This window comes from Anas platyrhynchos, chromosome 7 (assembly GCF_047663525.1).
Source record: "Anas platyrhynchos isolate ZD024472 breed Pekin duck chromosome 7, IASCAAS_PekinDuck_T2T, whole genome shotgun sequence".
NCBI classification, from domain to species: Eukaryota; Metazoa; Chordata; class Aves; order Anseriformes; family Anatidae; genus Anas; species Anas platyrhynchos.
The window spans coordinates 3,449,735-3,462,284 of record NC_092593.1 but is presented as its reverse complement, the minus strand read 5'-3'; the positions used below and the strand labels follow the sequence as shown (position 1 = coordinate 3,462,284).

Sequence of the window (12,550 nt, the reverse complement as noted above, 5' to 3'; positions counted from 1 at the left end):
TTGGTTATTGAATTTGAAAACCCTCATAGGTTTTGCTGTCAGAGTTGTTGCTTAAAACTCATTATAGGAATGAGTTAAAAAGGAATGATTGGAAAAAGTTTAAAGGAAAGCAAAGATATATCTTTATATTTTCCAGGTTAATACAGTGAGAAGAAATAGAGTTTAACAGAAAAGTGAAAAATAATTGTTGTGTTAAATTCTTGTCCTTAGAATAGCATTCTTTACAGCCAAATACTCCTTAATGTAGAAGTAAACGTGAGGCAATACATTTTATTATACAACATTTTACTATAAGAAGCTCAGCATAACCTCAGACGCAACTTACACACTGTATTTCACTGATTTTACTCCATTTCACAATGAATAGCTTTCAACACCATCCAAAAATATGCAACATAAACTGAACATAAATGCCAAGTCAAAGCAGCATTAGAAAGCGTAGCAATAAAAACATTTAAAGATTTCATAACTTGTTACATTTGAAAGAAAAGAAAAAAAAAAAACTATAATACTATCACTATAATTCCTTCTCATTTTCTGCATAAACCCATCTATGGTACAGAAGTAAGATGTTATACTAACCATCTGCTTTCCCATTTCCTCGTCTTCCTTCCTTTACTCACCTATAACTCCGCGAACTAATTGCCCTGTCAGTTTGGCCCTTGTCATTCAAGGGATCTCCACATAATCAGCACTGTGTGCAAGGACTGCTTGCATTTAATGAGTAAAAAATAGCTAAAGTGTGCATTGGATCATATGAGAAATATTGGAATAGCTTACAAATGTAATGCTTACACAGTAAAGCTGGCTTTATGTCTGGAATTTGGGGAGAAAAGTAGTGCTAAGTAATAATACAATAGTGAATAAATACATCTCTCTAGAGAGTTGTTTTATTGTACTAGAAAACTACATATTTGTAAAAGACAAATAACAAGTATATTTTTTATTAAATATAAGGAAAGTAGACAGAACAGTCTAGTATAGCTGGAGTGGGAAGCCTCACACTAAAAGGGATAGCTTGAATGCTGCTTCTTCTATTGAACTTCCATCTGTGACCTGAAATTGAGGGTTGTCATATCATTCTGACACTGCCAACTGTGAGGTCCTTGGGAAAAGCAGGACTTCACAAATCTTCTTGAGAATGAACTGCTTAAATATCTCCTCCAGTGGCATTTACTTTTGCTAATGAAGGCTGCCCTTCTTTTCTTCCAGCTTCCTAGAGATACTTATTTCCTCGCCCCCTAATCAAGCTTCCAGTACCTTTTATGAAATCTCCAGCAGGATTTTGGACAGTTCCAGCAGGACCGTTAATTATCTGCAAAATGGGCTCATAAATTCAAGCCGTGATGTGTTGCTCTTGCATCTCTTTTTCCCTGCAGTCGTGCCTGGAGGCCAGCCCGTCCCTGCCAACAGCCAGCGGTCCTGGCAGAGGGTTGACCTGGGGAGATCCCACCGCTTACCCCCGACACTCTGTAGAGCTTTTACTTCTTTGGTGAAACACGGATGTAAAACATCATGTACAAACCAAAAGGCAAAGCTGCTCACGAGGCCTTTTTCACTAATCTTCATATGACAATGCAATCTTTAATGAATCAATCAATGTAAAGTCTCTAGGCAGGAAGGTTCTAAACTTCCTGTCATAAGTAGGCATTTAATTTTGATTTACTGAGGTAGTTATTGCTTATTAATCGGCTAACATTATGAAAGCTGTGTACGTGTATGTCAGTTATACGTTAATTAGTTAGTATAGTAAGAGATACTAAATAGCACTAGAAGCTGCCTACGCGTCCCTTGAATAAATTTAATTACAAGGCAAGAAGTTCAGGAGTACATTCTTCTATAAAGAAGTAGACATTTGTATGGGAAACTAATTGTCCTGGTAAGGTCTTCAGACAAAAGATGGTTACTGGAACTCAGGTAAATACTCATTATACAATGAAATTGCATGTAGAAAAAAAAAATAAAAATAAAAATAAAAAAGCAAATATTTTATGTCAGTAAGCTCATCAGGTATGTGCAGGAGAATCAGAAATTAGCTCATTTCAGAATTATCCACATGTTATGACTGTGATTTAATTAATTTTAATTATGAAGCTGGACATGCCATATAAAGACAGGATCACATCATGAATTTCTAATTCCCAATAACTTTTAGTGGCCTGCTGTATCTCTCTCTGTATTAATTTTCTCTTTAAATGTTTCTCGAGAATATTCATCAGATGTAGTTCGAGGATGGAAAACCAAACATTTCCAGTGCTTAACCTACCTTTTACTCTAGTAAACCATTTTTTCTATTAATGACCACCCTGCTTCTGCAGCAGGAAAACAGTCCAAGACTCACAAAATTATTCCCACTGGTGAGAACTGCACTTGGTCCAAGTAGTCACCTTTGCTTGCCTCACTTTGCCTGCTACGCTGTGATTAGTTTATGTTCCCTCTCCAGCATGGACTAAAATCAACTTTTTTACTTTTGATAGTTGTTTTGCAAAGAGACTTTGGGATATTTATGTAAGACTATGATTTCTTTGATGGTAATCAGATATTTTCACTTAAGCAGCATGCTTAAACCATTTGTTGCAGCTAAATGCATATTCCAAGGACTAATTTCACTGATTTTCCTGGTGCTCCCTTGAGGCAACCAGGTGACAACCCTGTGAAAGGGCGTCCCTCCTGCCTGGTGAGCTCTTGTCCTTTTTAAACTTCTCCTCGCCAGCTAGCCCGTTGCTTGGTGAGCAAGTCAGCGCCTCTCAATGCACACACATCCTGGAGAGTGTAAAAACAAGTAATAGTCTGTGTCATATGGTGACAAATACAGTTCAAAGTACCATTATCACTTGTTCTCATGGTGATAATTAATCCCATCATCATTATCATAATGAGAAACCATGTTCAGAAAATGCTGATTGAAAAACTCCCATATAAAAAATACAAGTCATTCATTGCCCCATCACCCTAACTGATTCTCACATTTGCTGTTGATTAGCACACAGTCTTCCAAATAATTTTTATACCCCAATCCAAACTTTTCTAGTGTTCTTATGTTTCACTTCATGATTTTTTAAAATGTTCCACTCTAGCATGAAGTGCTAGGATTGCACTTTTGTTCATTAATTTATGATGGATCTTTAATCAGAATCTTTTCCTGATTTTGCTCCACTCCCAGTGATGTGGTGTCAGAGAAAGAGAGAAATAAATGGGGAGGGAGAGAATGAAAGGAAAGAGATAGTGGGAAAGAAAGAAAGAAGAAGAAGGAGGGAAAAAGGGGTGAGGAAGGAAGGAAGGAAGGAAGGAAGGAAGGAAGGAAGGAAGGAAGGAAGGAAGGAAATAGAGAAAAGTAGCATACAAAAAAAAGGGTAAAAAGGAAAAAAGGAAAGAAAATGAAAAGAAGAAATGAAAAAAGAAGAAATGAAAAAAGAAGAAATGAAAAAGGGAAGGGAAGGGAAGGGAAGGGAAGGGAAGGGAAGGGAAGGGAAGGGAAGGGAAGGGAAGGGAAGGGAAGGGAAGGGAAGGGAAGGGAAGGGAAGGGAAGGGAAGGGAAGGGAAGGGAAGGGAAGGGAAGGGAAGGGAAGGGAAGGGAAGGGAAGGGAAGGGAAGGGAAGGGAAGGGAAGGGAAGGGAAGGGAAGGGAAGGGAAGGGAAGGGAAGGGAAGGGAAGGGAAGGGAAGGGAAGGGAAGGGAAGGGTACTGATCACGTCTTGCACAGGAGCAGCCAGGTCCCTGACAGCCTCTCCATGCCCAGGTGCAATCCTATATGATGCTATTCTTTAAAATCCTTTAAATTAAGAACATTTCTGAAATATTTGCTGCATATTGAATACATCTACTTTCTGTACCATGTATCGACATGGAATGATCTGGTACTAGTTGAAATTATAGGATTGCATTGCAAAAGAAGGTGGATCAGCTGATCAGAGTGGCTTCTTCAAGCACTGTATCTCTTCTGAATATATTAATTCACTCTCAGCATAGTTATATACATACACACAATCATTATGTGATAAATTAAAGAGGGGCACATAATCAGCTTAAGTCATCATAAATCATATAATAAACATCTGAATGAGAAAATTTAATAAATTATATGTTTCCACAACAACTTCATCCCCTTCCATTAAATCCATATCCCCCTAGGACTTGTTCTAATATTCTCAATCCCTAAGTACACATCATTTATTAGAGGATGAAAAAAAAAAAAAAAAAAAAAAAAAGGAAAAAGCACAGTTTTCCCTGCCAGGACATGTTTCTTCCCCTGACTTTTCAGTCTGGCGTTTTCTCTCATATGTCCAGAATTCAGCTCCTAGCCTGTGGCTATTCTGGATGGAAAATAGTTTCCTGCTCTGTGAAAACTTTCTTAGTTTTAAAAATGTCTCTAATCTGCATTCCCAATACAAAGTGAATGGGCGAACAGGATAGTCACAGAGAAAGACCATCCTGTGGTTTGTTACTGTACCTTCTTGAGGCCAGCAGCTTTGACTTCTGTTGCCTACATCCTGAATTTCCAGCCAGCAAGAACTGGCTGAGAGCCTCCTTTAGCATGTGCAGAAACGCCAGGTTTTCCCATAGCATCTGACAGATATTGCAAGAATAAATTTCTCCTGCTAATATTTTTGTTGCAACAAGATCTATCTTTTCTAGAAAGAAACCTTTTTTTCTAGCTTACAGCTTTCTAGTTCATGTTTAGCTTCAGAAAGAAAATGAATGTTTCTGTAACAGAGAGAGCACAATGGGATTTAGACCATCTTCTTCGTGGCACTCCAATGTGACTTTGGACAAATCACTTTTAATCCCATGTTGCCTAGGTGTCAGAACTGATCTTATTTAACAATTTTGATAATTATTTTGACAGAGAATGCTAGTATTCCAATTACATTGTTTTCATGACCTGAATTTGGAAGGCATTGCCAACCCAAAGGAATACTGGACCACAGGTAAATTAAATGAGACTGGAGACTGCAATGACAGAAGTAGGATAAAATTTAGTAATACAAAATTGCAAGTTCATGAATTTAAAGGCAAATAATCAATATTTCTACTGACAGCCTGAATTTATTGCTTGGAAGAAAGAAAAAAAAAATCACAATATTCTGACTATAAGGCACTGATGTAATGCATCCATGAACACAACAGAAAACTGTACATCTTATGACAGGGAAGGAAGAATGCTCTCATTAGCAATAGGAACATTTTCATACTGTTGTACAAACCCTTGTTAACACTATGTCAGGATTACCTGGTGCTTCAGATTTTTTACACACAGGCTTCCAGCCTTCCTTAAGTGATGAGGATGAAACAAAGGGCTCTATTTAGCCCAGCAAAATGAATGAAAGCTGCGGTTAAAACTATTTGAAATCTCTAGACAATGTTGGTGCAAATATGAACAGGCATTCACTGGCTACAGGTAAATTCAGACTATTAGAATATGTCTAGTTGACATCTTCAGGAAGGAGAGAAGTTCTCCTATAGCAGTAGCAGAGGCAAACCAATGACCTGATTTTAAATTAGTTTGGTCACTTCATGAACCCAATTCCATTGCATGATGGCCTGGAAAAGCTGGGGACGGAATTTGATAGTCCATGCTGTCATTGCAAAAATGTTGAGTATTTCAGCATTTTGGCTGTACAAGCTGAGTGTATTGTTTGAGTGTTGAGCATCAGCTTTATTGGCACTTGCTTGAATTGGGGTTGTCACACGGGAGAGACATCTACATTCTATATGTATTCTCTTAAAATTATTATGGTACTTAATGTATTTATAAATATAGATACTTTATAGATACTACTCACATGCACCCCTACACATTATACATTCAGAAGAAATTCTTTACTCAGATGCTGGTGAAGCACTGGAACAGATTGCCCAGAGAAGTTGTGGATGCCCCATCCCTGGAGGTGTTCAAGGCCAGGCTGGATGGGGCTTTGGGCAGCCTGGGCTGGTATCCCTGCCCAAGGCTGGGGTTGGAACTAAAATGATCTTTAAGGTCCCTTCCAACCCAAACCATTTGATGATTCTACCGTTACACCTAGGTACATGCTCACTAAGAACAGACTTCCAAATGGACTGTAAATGCATGTTTGAGTTTCCTAATGTAAATATCACATCAACTGATAAACACGTGTGTAAAAGAGCATTTCTCTATTTCCACTAGCTCTAAATACAACTAACAGCGTTCATCCATTTTGCTATCCAGCCAAACTGCATAGAAAGAAATTGAATGTTATACTGATTTTTCTTATACTAAAACCTTCCATCTTTTGTAACTAACTCATCTGATTTCCCAGATCATAAAGAACTGTATAATATTAAATTATAACAACAGCAATCAAAGGCATGGGGAGCAAGAGGATTCTCAATTGCAGCCCATGCATCACTCAATATCTCCACAGAAGAAGAGATTGAAAAGCACATCAATTCACATAACTTCCTCCCAGTGCCCATTGTCTTTTTCAGTTTCTAATGATGCTGAAGTGTCTCCATGATTAAAATTTAAAGGCTTCCCAGTAACCAAGTAATTTGCCCAAAACTCCTTATCTAGCACTCACCATGAAGACTCTGATTTTAATATACCATTAATCAAGCTCCAGCCAAGTTTACTACTGATACTTTCAATTACAGAGGAACTAACTTCATTCTTCTCAGTGTGTCAGTGAGACCACTTCCTTGATTAGCCATAGACCCTAACGACAGACGGGTAACAGAGCGGGGTTTGATGCACTTACCGAGGAACTATTTGTTGTGAATTACCAAACAGTAAACAGAATTGGATCTCTCTGCTGCAGGATATACTTCAGCCAATTTTTGAGCTGTACTTATCCTATTATAATAAAAAACACTAACTGATTTCAAGTTTTAGAGTGTAATGATAATATGTGATTTGATTAAATGTAAATTAATGCAATGGTAAGTTTAACAGGCAAGTTCTAAATATCAGCATATTTTACAACACAAACATTTACACAAATGTGCATGATGCGTGCTTAATTTAAGCATATGAATAGATCCACACTCTTCAATAGGACATCTCATGCTCTAAGTGATGCACGTGCACAAGTGATTGCAGGATCAGTTATCAGAAAATGATCCCCGGTACAATTTATAAGAATTCCAACAGATTGCAAATAGCTATGATTTGTCACACAACATCTGGTCTCTTCTCTCTGCAATCAAATGGACAAATGGAAATAACAATACAGACTGTGAAATCGCAGCTTGTAAAAAACAATTAGAGGGAGAGGGACCCATACCTTACCCTGCCAGTGATGGAATTTGCACAGGACTGGCTGGCTCAGCTAACAAAGAGTCAGCATTTGTTTGAGCTGGAGTGCGATTTCCACAAAACAAGGATTTCATTCCAAAGTTATCCACACAGCTACAGCAAACACTTCAGGAAAACCTCAGGCTAAACAGGAGCACAAGTCCCCTTAGTGATGAAGCACCGAAAGCTTCTGCAAGACGGAGCTGCTGTGGACAGCCTGATGGACCGGCAGAGTGTCAAAAAACAAAAGTCATCTGAGACATATTTAGAAATATCCAGCACAGAACTCAGATTTATGAAATACTACTTTAAAATTATATATAAAAGTTTTGGAAAAGAAGTTAGGAGAGTATATAGTCTATGTTAACAGCAAAGGAGATAGATTTTCATTCCCAACTTATTCCAAGTCTCTGAATGGCACCGATTGCCCGTGATCCTGATTATTTGGCTAATCTGACTAAAAATAGAATCATAGAATCACAATAAGTTTGATATTTAAGAAAAGAGCAATGATTCTGTTCCTTGAAGCTTCAGGTACACATGGGAGCCTATTTTATGAAGAGGAAAGAGATTTGGGTAAGGTAGCAAACTTCCTTTAAAATGATGGCTACAGAAACTAAAGATTTGAGTTTTTTTCAGATGATGAGCAAATCTGCTTCTTTGGAGGGCCCAACCTCACCACCCAATTCATGTGGAAGAAACCCAGCACGGCTTCACAAGCAGTGAGGACAAGACAACGTTCAGTCAAGAAACAACTTTTTTGGTATTGATCCAAAACAAAGTTCTCAAATTTCTACTGCTTACTATTTTTTTAGACTTTTTTCTCCAACAGTAATTAGAAGTATAAAGGGGAATAGATGAGGCACAAAAAAAGCACTATGATTTTTCCTGAAATTTTATTTCATCCCAAACGTAGTAATACCTTTTTGTGAGATTTACAATGTTAACCAATTCTTTTCTGTCAACCAGCAATTTTTTGGCAGATCCCTTTTGCATGATTCATGAAGGACCAGTAAAAGGCTAATTGTTCAAATTAATTTGCGTAAATGACTAAGCAAGAGATAACAAAATTACATCTGCACTTGTTTGGCAAAGATTCAATAGCAGCGGCCCTGTACTGCCAGCTGCTTCCAGACAACACTCTCGCAGAAATTAAAAGCTACAAATATTAATTAATACACTTTTTTGGTACGTTAATTTGCACTGAAAGGTTCCGGAGTACAAAACTGCTGAGAAGATGAACCATGATAATTAGAATTAATGGGATGGATGCATGTTTTTTGCAGCTGAAGTTTTAAAAACCCATGAATGGAACTGGGAACTTGGAACTGACATTCTCATAAATCTCTATGATAATGCCGCTATTAGTATTAGAAGGATTAAGTACTGTGGCTCCGGCGTTATCCATCACATGACACGTTGTATCCCATCTGTCACTGCAGCAGCTAAGACATGATAGCTGTCCTTGAGGAAGCTGTATGAAAAGCTTTGGGAATTCAAGGAATTGTGGTGCTGAGTGTCGGGCGACAAAATGAATCGCTCAAACCTCTGACTCTCAAACAGAAATAATGGCCGGTGCTCTGTACTTGTCAGCTTAGTGCTGTAACAAATACTCTGGCTGTGGTATCTGTATTTAAGTTAAGTTAAGCAGTCTGAATTATAGATAAATCAGGCAGAAAAAAAAAAAAAAAAGTCATAGATTTTTATCTTTAACTCATTTCTGTCTTTGCAGGTTGGGATGTCTCTGGAACCGTCTTTACTAATGTGCACCCGATTAATTTTGCATATTTTAGGGCAGCGAGCACTACTGGAGTACTGATCAGTACATTGAAGTAACACTGAAGTTTTACATGAAGTCACTAATGAGACCATTTACCTACTTCACAATGTTATCTGCACATTACAATGATGCAAATCAACTTGTACATGGAAACGTTGTCATACAAAAATTAAATTTTAGATACAATCTTGAAATTTTGCGTGTCACACTAACTTTTAATTTTTGTAATAGAGCTTCCCAGATGTTTGAAAAACTCTTGTATTTTTACGTTATTATACAAGTACTTTACAGGCATACAGATGCAATGAGACTGTGCTACCCATCTTACAAATGTTTCAGTGCTAAACACAACTCATAGAAAAAAAAAAAATCTTTTTTTACACACTTTACTAGGAAAAAATTTTTATTTTACACACTTTACTAGGAAAAAAAAATCTGCCAGCAAAGGCAGGTGACCAGAAACATCATTTTATCCTCTATTTTCTAGCATGCTATTTTAACAATCTTCCATTGTTACTTTTCGTTTACTGAACTGTTGGATCATTTTCCTCGTCTACATTGAGATAAGCGTGTTTCTACTCATTTTTCATCTGCATAAGGTTAAAAAAAAAAACAAAAAAAACAAAAAAAAAAAAAAACAGTGCCTTGGTGCTGCCCAGGAACCTGGCCCAGAAGGCTCCCAGGTGGCACCCACAGGGCAGGAAGGACTCGGGCATGGGTTCTCTCCCAGCATTGAAGCAGACACAACTGGGGATACTGCCAAAGATCACCCTGAGCAATAAATAGTCTGTTTTTGTCTGAAATATATTTATCCACTAAATGCTGTCTCATTAACGTTGAGGGTAGTTGTGGTGGCTATTTGATACCAGTCCTTCCAGTGTGGATTTTGCTCTCTTTTTCTCTGGTTTCAATTAACGTCCTGCACCTGAAGAAGCTTTACAAAATATACATGTGTTTCTGGCAAGTTTTAGTGGTTTTGATGATCCTGACTTTTCTGACAGGCAGCTACTTCATAAAATAAATTCCTGATCATTTCTAACTATAAAATTCATACTAGGAGCAACTTGAAGACGAGGAGCTTAAATATTGATTAAATGAATTTCCTTTAGGCTCTGATAATAAACCAGTATTACTAAAAGTACCTAGATTTGCATTTATGGGATTTTACTGAAACTATTTTCTTCCCTTGAGAGAGTCCTTTCTTTTTCCACCTCTTCAGTCTTATATCACAATAGCGGGCATCCAACTTGCTACAGTTAGTCTTAGTCTGCTCGATGCAGAAACTGGAAGTTTGTTAAAACACCACAGAATGGTACTAAGCGTAAACTTGCTACAGCAAGAAGAAAAGCAATGTAGATTTTAATTACAAATGATGGTGCTAATTCAATATTTCTAGAACATCTCCACAGCAGGCACCTCTGTGGAGTGTTCTCCCCTGTTACATTTGAGGGCTTTCCTGGTGCTGTTGGACTCAGATATGGAGAATGTGAAGCATCTCCCAGTAGCCCATTTACTCTTCCAATGGAAAGTCTTAGCTGCTCTTTCCCCTTGGCTGAACTGGTTAGCACACGAGTGCTAATGGAGCACGAGTGTTTGCCAGAGGACAATTTCCCCATGGACATTGCAAGAAACTCTCCCAGGATTGATTTTCTTTGCTCAATTTATATTTTTACCTTAAAAGACAACTGAAATGCAATATAACCTACAAACATATAACATAGTCATGTTTCCCCCCCCCCCCCCATTCCTGGTACATGGTAGTGCCTATTTTCTGCTTTTGTTTACCAGGATTTTATGGAGACCCCCAGGTACTCGTTAATATGCCCTGTTCATTATTGCCACCCCTGAGCCACAGGCTGTAAATAGCAGCAGGTGGTACCTGCAGTGTATAGCACACTACCTTGCAAAGCATTTTGCAAACTCTCTCACAAGGTTTGGACTTGGTATCCAAACAAAGGTTTAAAGATAATATTTTCAAAGTGATAAGGGATAGCCAAGCTTTCATCCCATTTTAGTAAAAACATCTCTGTCTAATACACTACTTGTACTTTTCTCACTGGTTATTCAAAGGACAGCCCTACAACATTATCTAGGAATAAATGAATGCCTTTACCAGCACTGTGCCCATCAGTACTTGTATCCCTTTCAGAGTCATTATTTGCACAGGCATTTTTTTTATTTCCTTTTCCACCTTTCCCTCTGCATGTCCCTGCCACGCTTTGCATATTTTGGTTGCACCTATAATGGAAAGAGGAGCAAAAGAGAACCAGACCAGCAGGTGTAGAAAATGACGTTTTCTGCTTCTATGCAGAATGGATGCGATGTGTGCATCAGCAGGGCTGCGTTTATCCAAGCAGCTTACACCACATCAGCCTTGTTCTGCAGGACCATGCCAGAGGGTGGCGAGAAAGAAATGATTTATATTTGTGCATTAGACATCCTAATTCCCTCATGCACAGTTTCAATAGAAAGAGACACCAAGAGCTTTAGAAATGTGTTCCTAATTACACATCTCATCAAATGCTCAACACTTATACCCACGATGAGCACAAAGCACTTGTCTACTCCGCCACCTATCCCCTTCCTGAGTTGTCCTTTTTAATGGTCTCTTATGTAAAGAGAGTTGGCCGCTTAAATATTTGAAGTCTGCCAGTTTAAAAGATTTAAAGTATTTTAAAAATGCAGAATAGATTTTTTTTGTGCTCTTATCATTCAAAAAACCTTCAGTGATAGTTTTTTTTTAATTAAAAAAATCCCTTTGGGCTATGAATGCCAAGTTTTAGCCTGGAGGGAATTTTTATTGCAGATATAAACCCCTGGAAATCAGAGTATGTATACATATATACAGAGCCTGATAAACCCTTGACTGTGACACTGCTACTGAGGGCTGCTATAATATCTGATGACAAAACTGACAGATTACTTCTGATGAGAATGTGGAACCCTTTTTGTTTTTAACTTGACCCTGAAGACATGTCATAACATTTGTAATATCTGCAATAAAGTGTCAACTATACTGCTGTAAGACTGCTGGAGCTTGGAGTTAAGCATTCTGTTTAGTGCTCCTACAGCTTTCAATTTAAAATAAAAAAGACTCTTAATTTCCTTTTGGACAGTCCAGACCTAGTATAACTGCACTAATTTGTCTTGGCAAATATGAAGCAGTTGTGGAGAACATGACTACTGGAAAAGAAATCCAGAGCAATAGACAAAACAGAATAGAATAAACCTATCAATCGTTTCTACATAAATTCGAGATTTACAGCTCCGTAGAAACAATCTTAGGAAGGGACTGCAATAAAGCGAGTGTCAGCGACCACCTCAGTAGTAGGACTAACTTGATTTCAGGCTGCGGTGAATTAAAATTTTGCTCTAACCTCTAAGCTACGCAAGGCTCATCAAGCATTTTAAGACCAGTTCAAGAGAAATAAAAATGGCAATAGTGTCCCGTTCCCCGTAGTCAGATGTCATGTTTTGGAGTCCAGTCATTCAGTTAGGGAAATGGACCCCAACGGGTTG

General features: G+C 38.0%; 1 long non-coding RNA gene across 7 annotated transcripts in view; it reads right to left on the bottom strand.

Moving 5' to 3' along the window:
* The window catches only part of LOC101798800 (uncharacterized), a 408,273-nt gene that overhangs the window by 139,500 nt on the left and 256,223 nt on the right, over nucleotides 1–12,550 (bottom strand). The gene's annotated exons all lie outside the window — the stretch shown is intronic.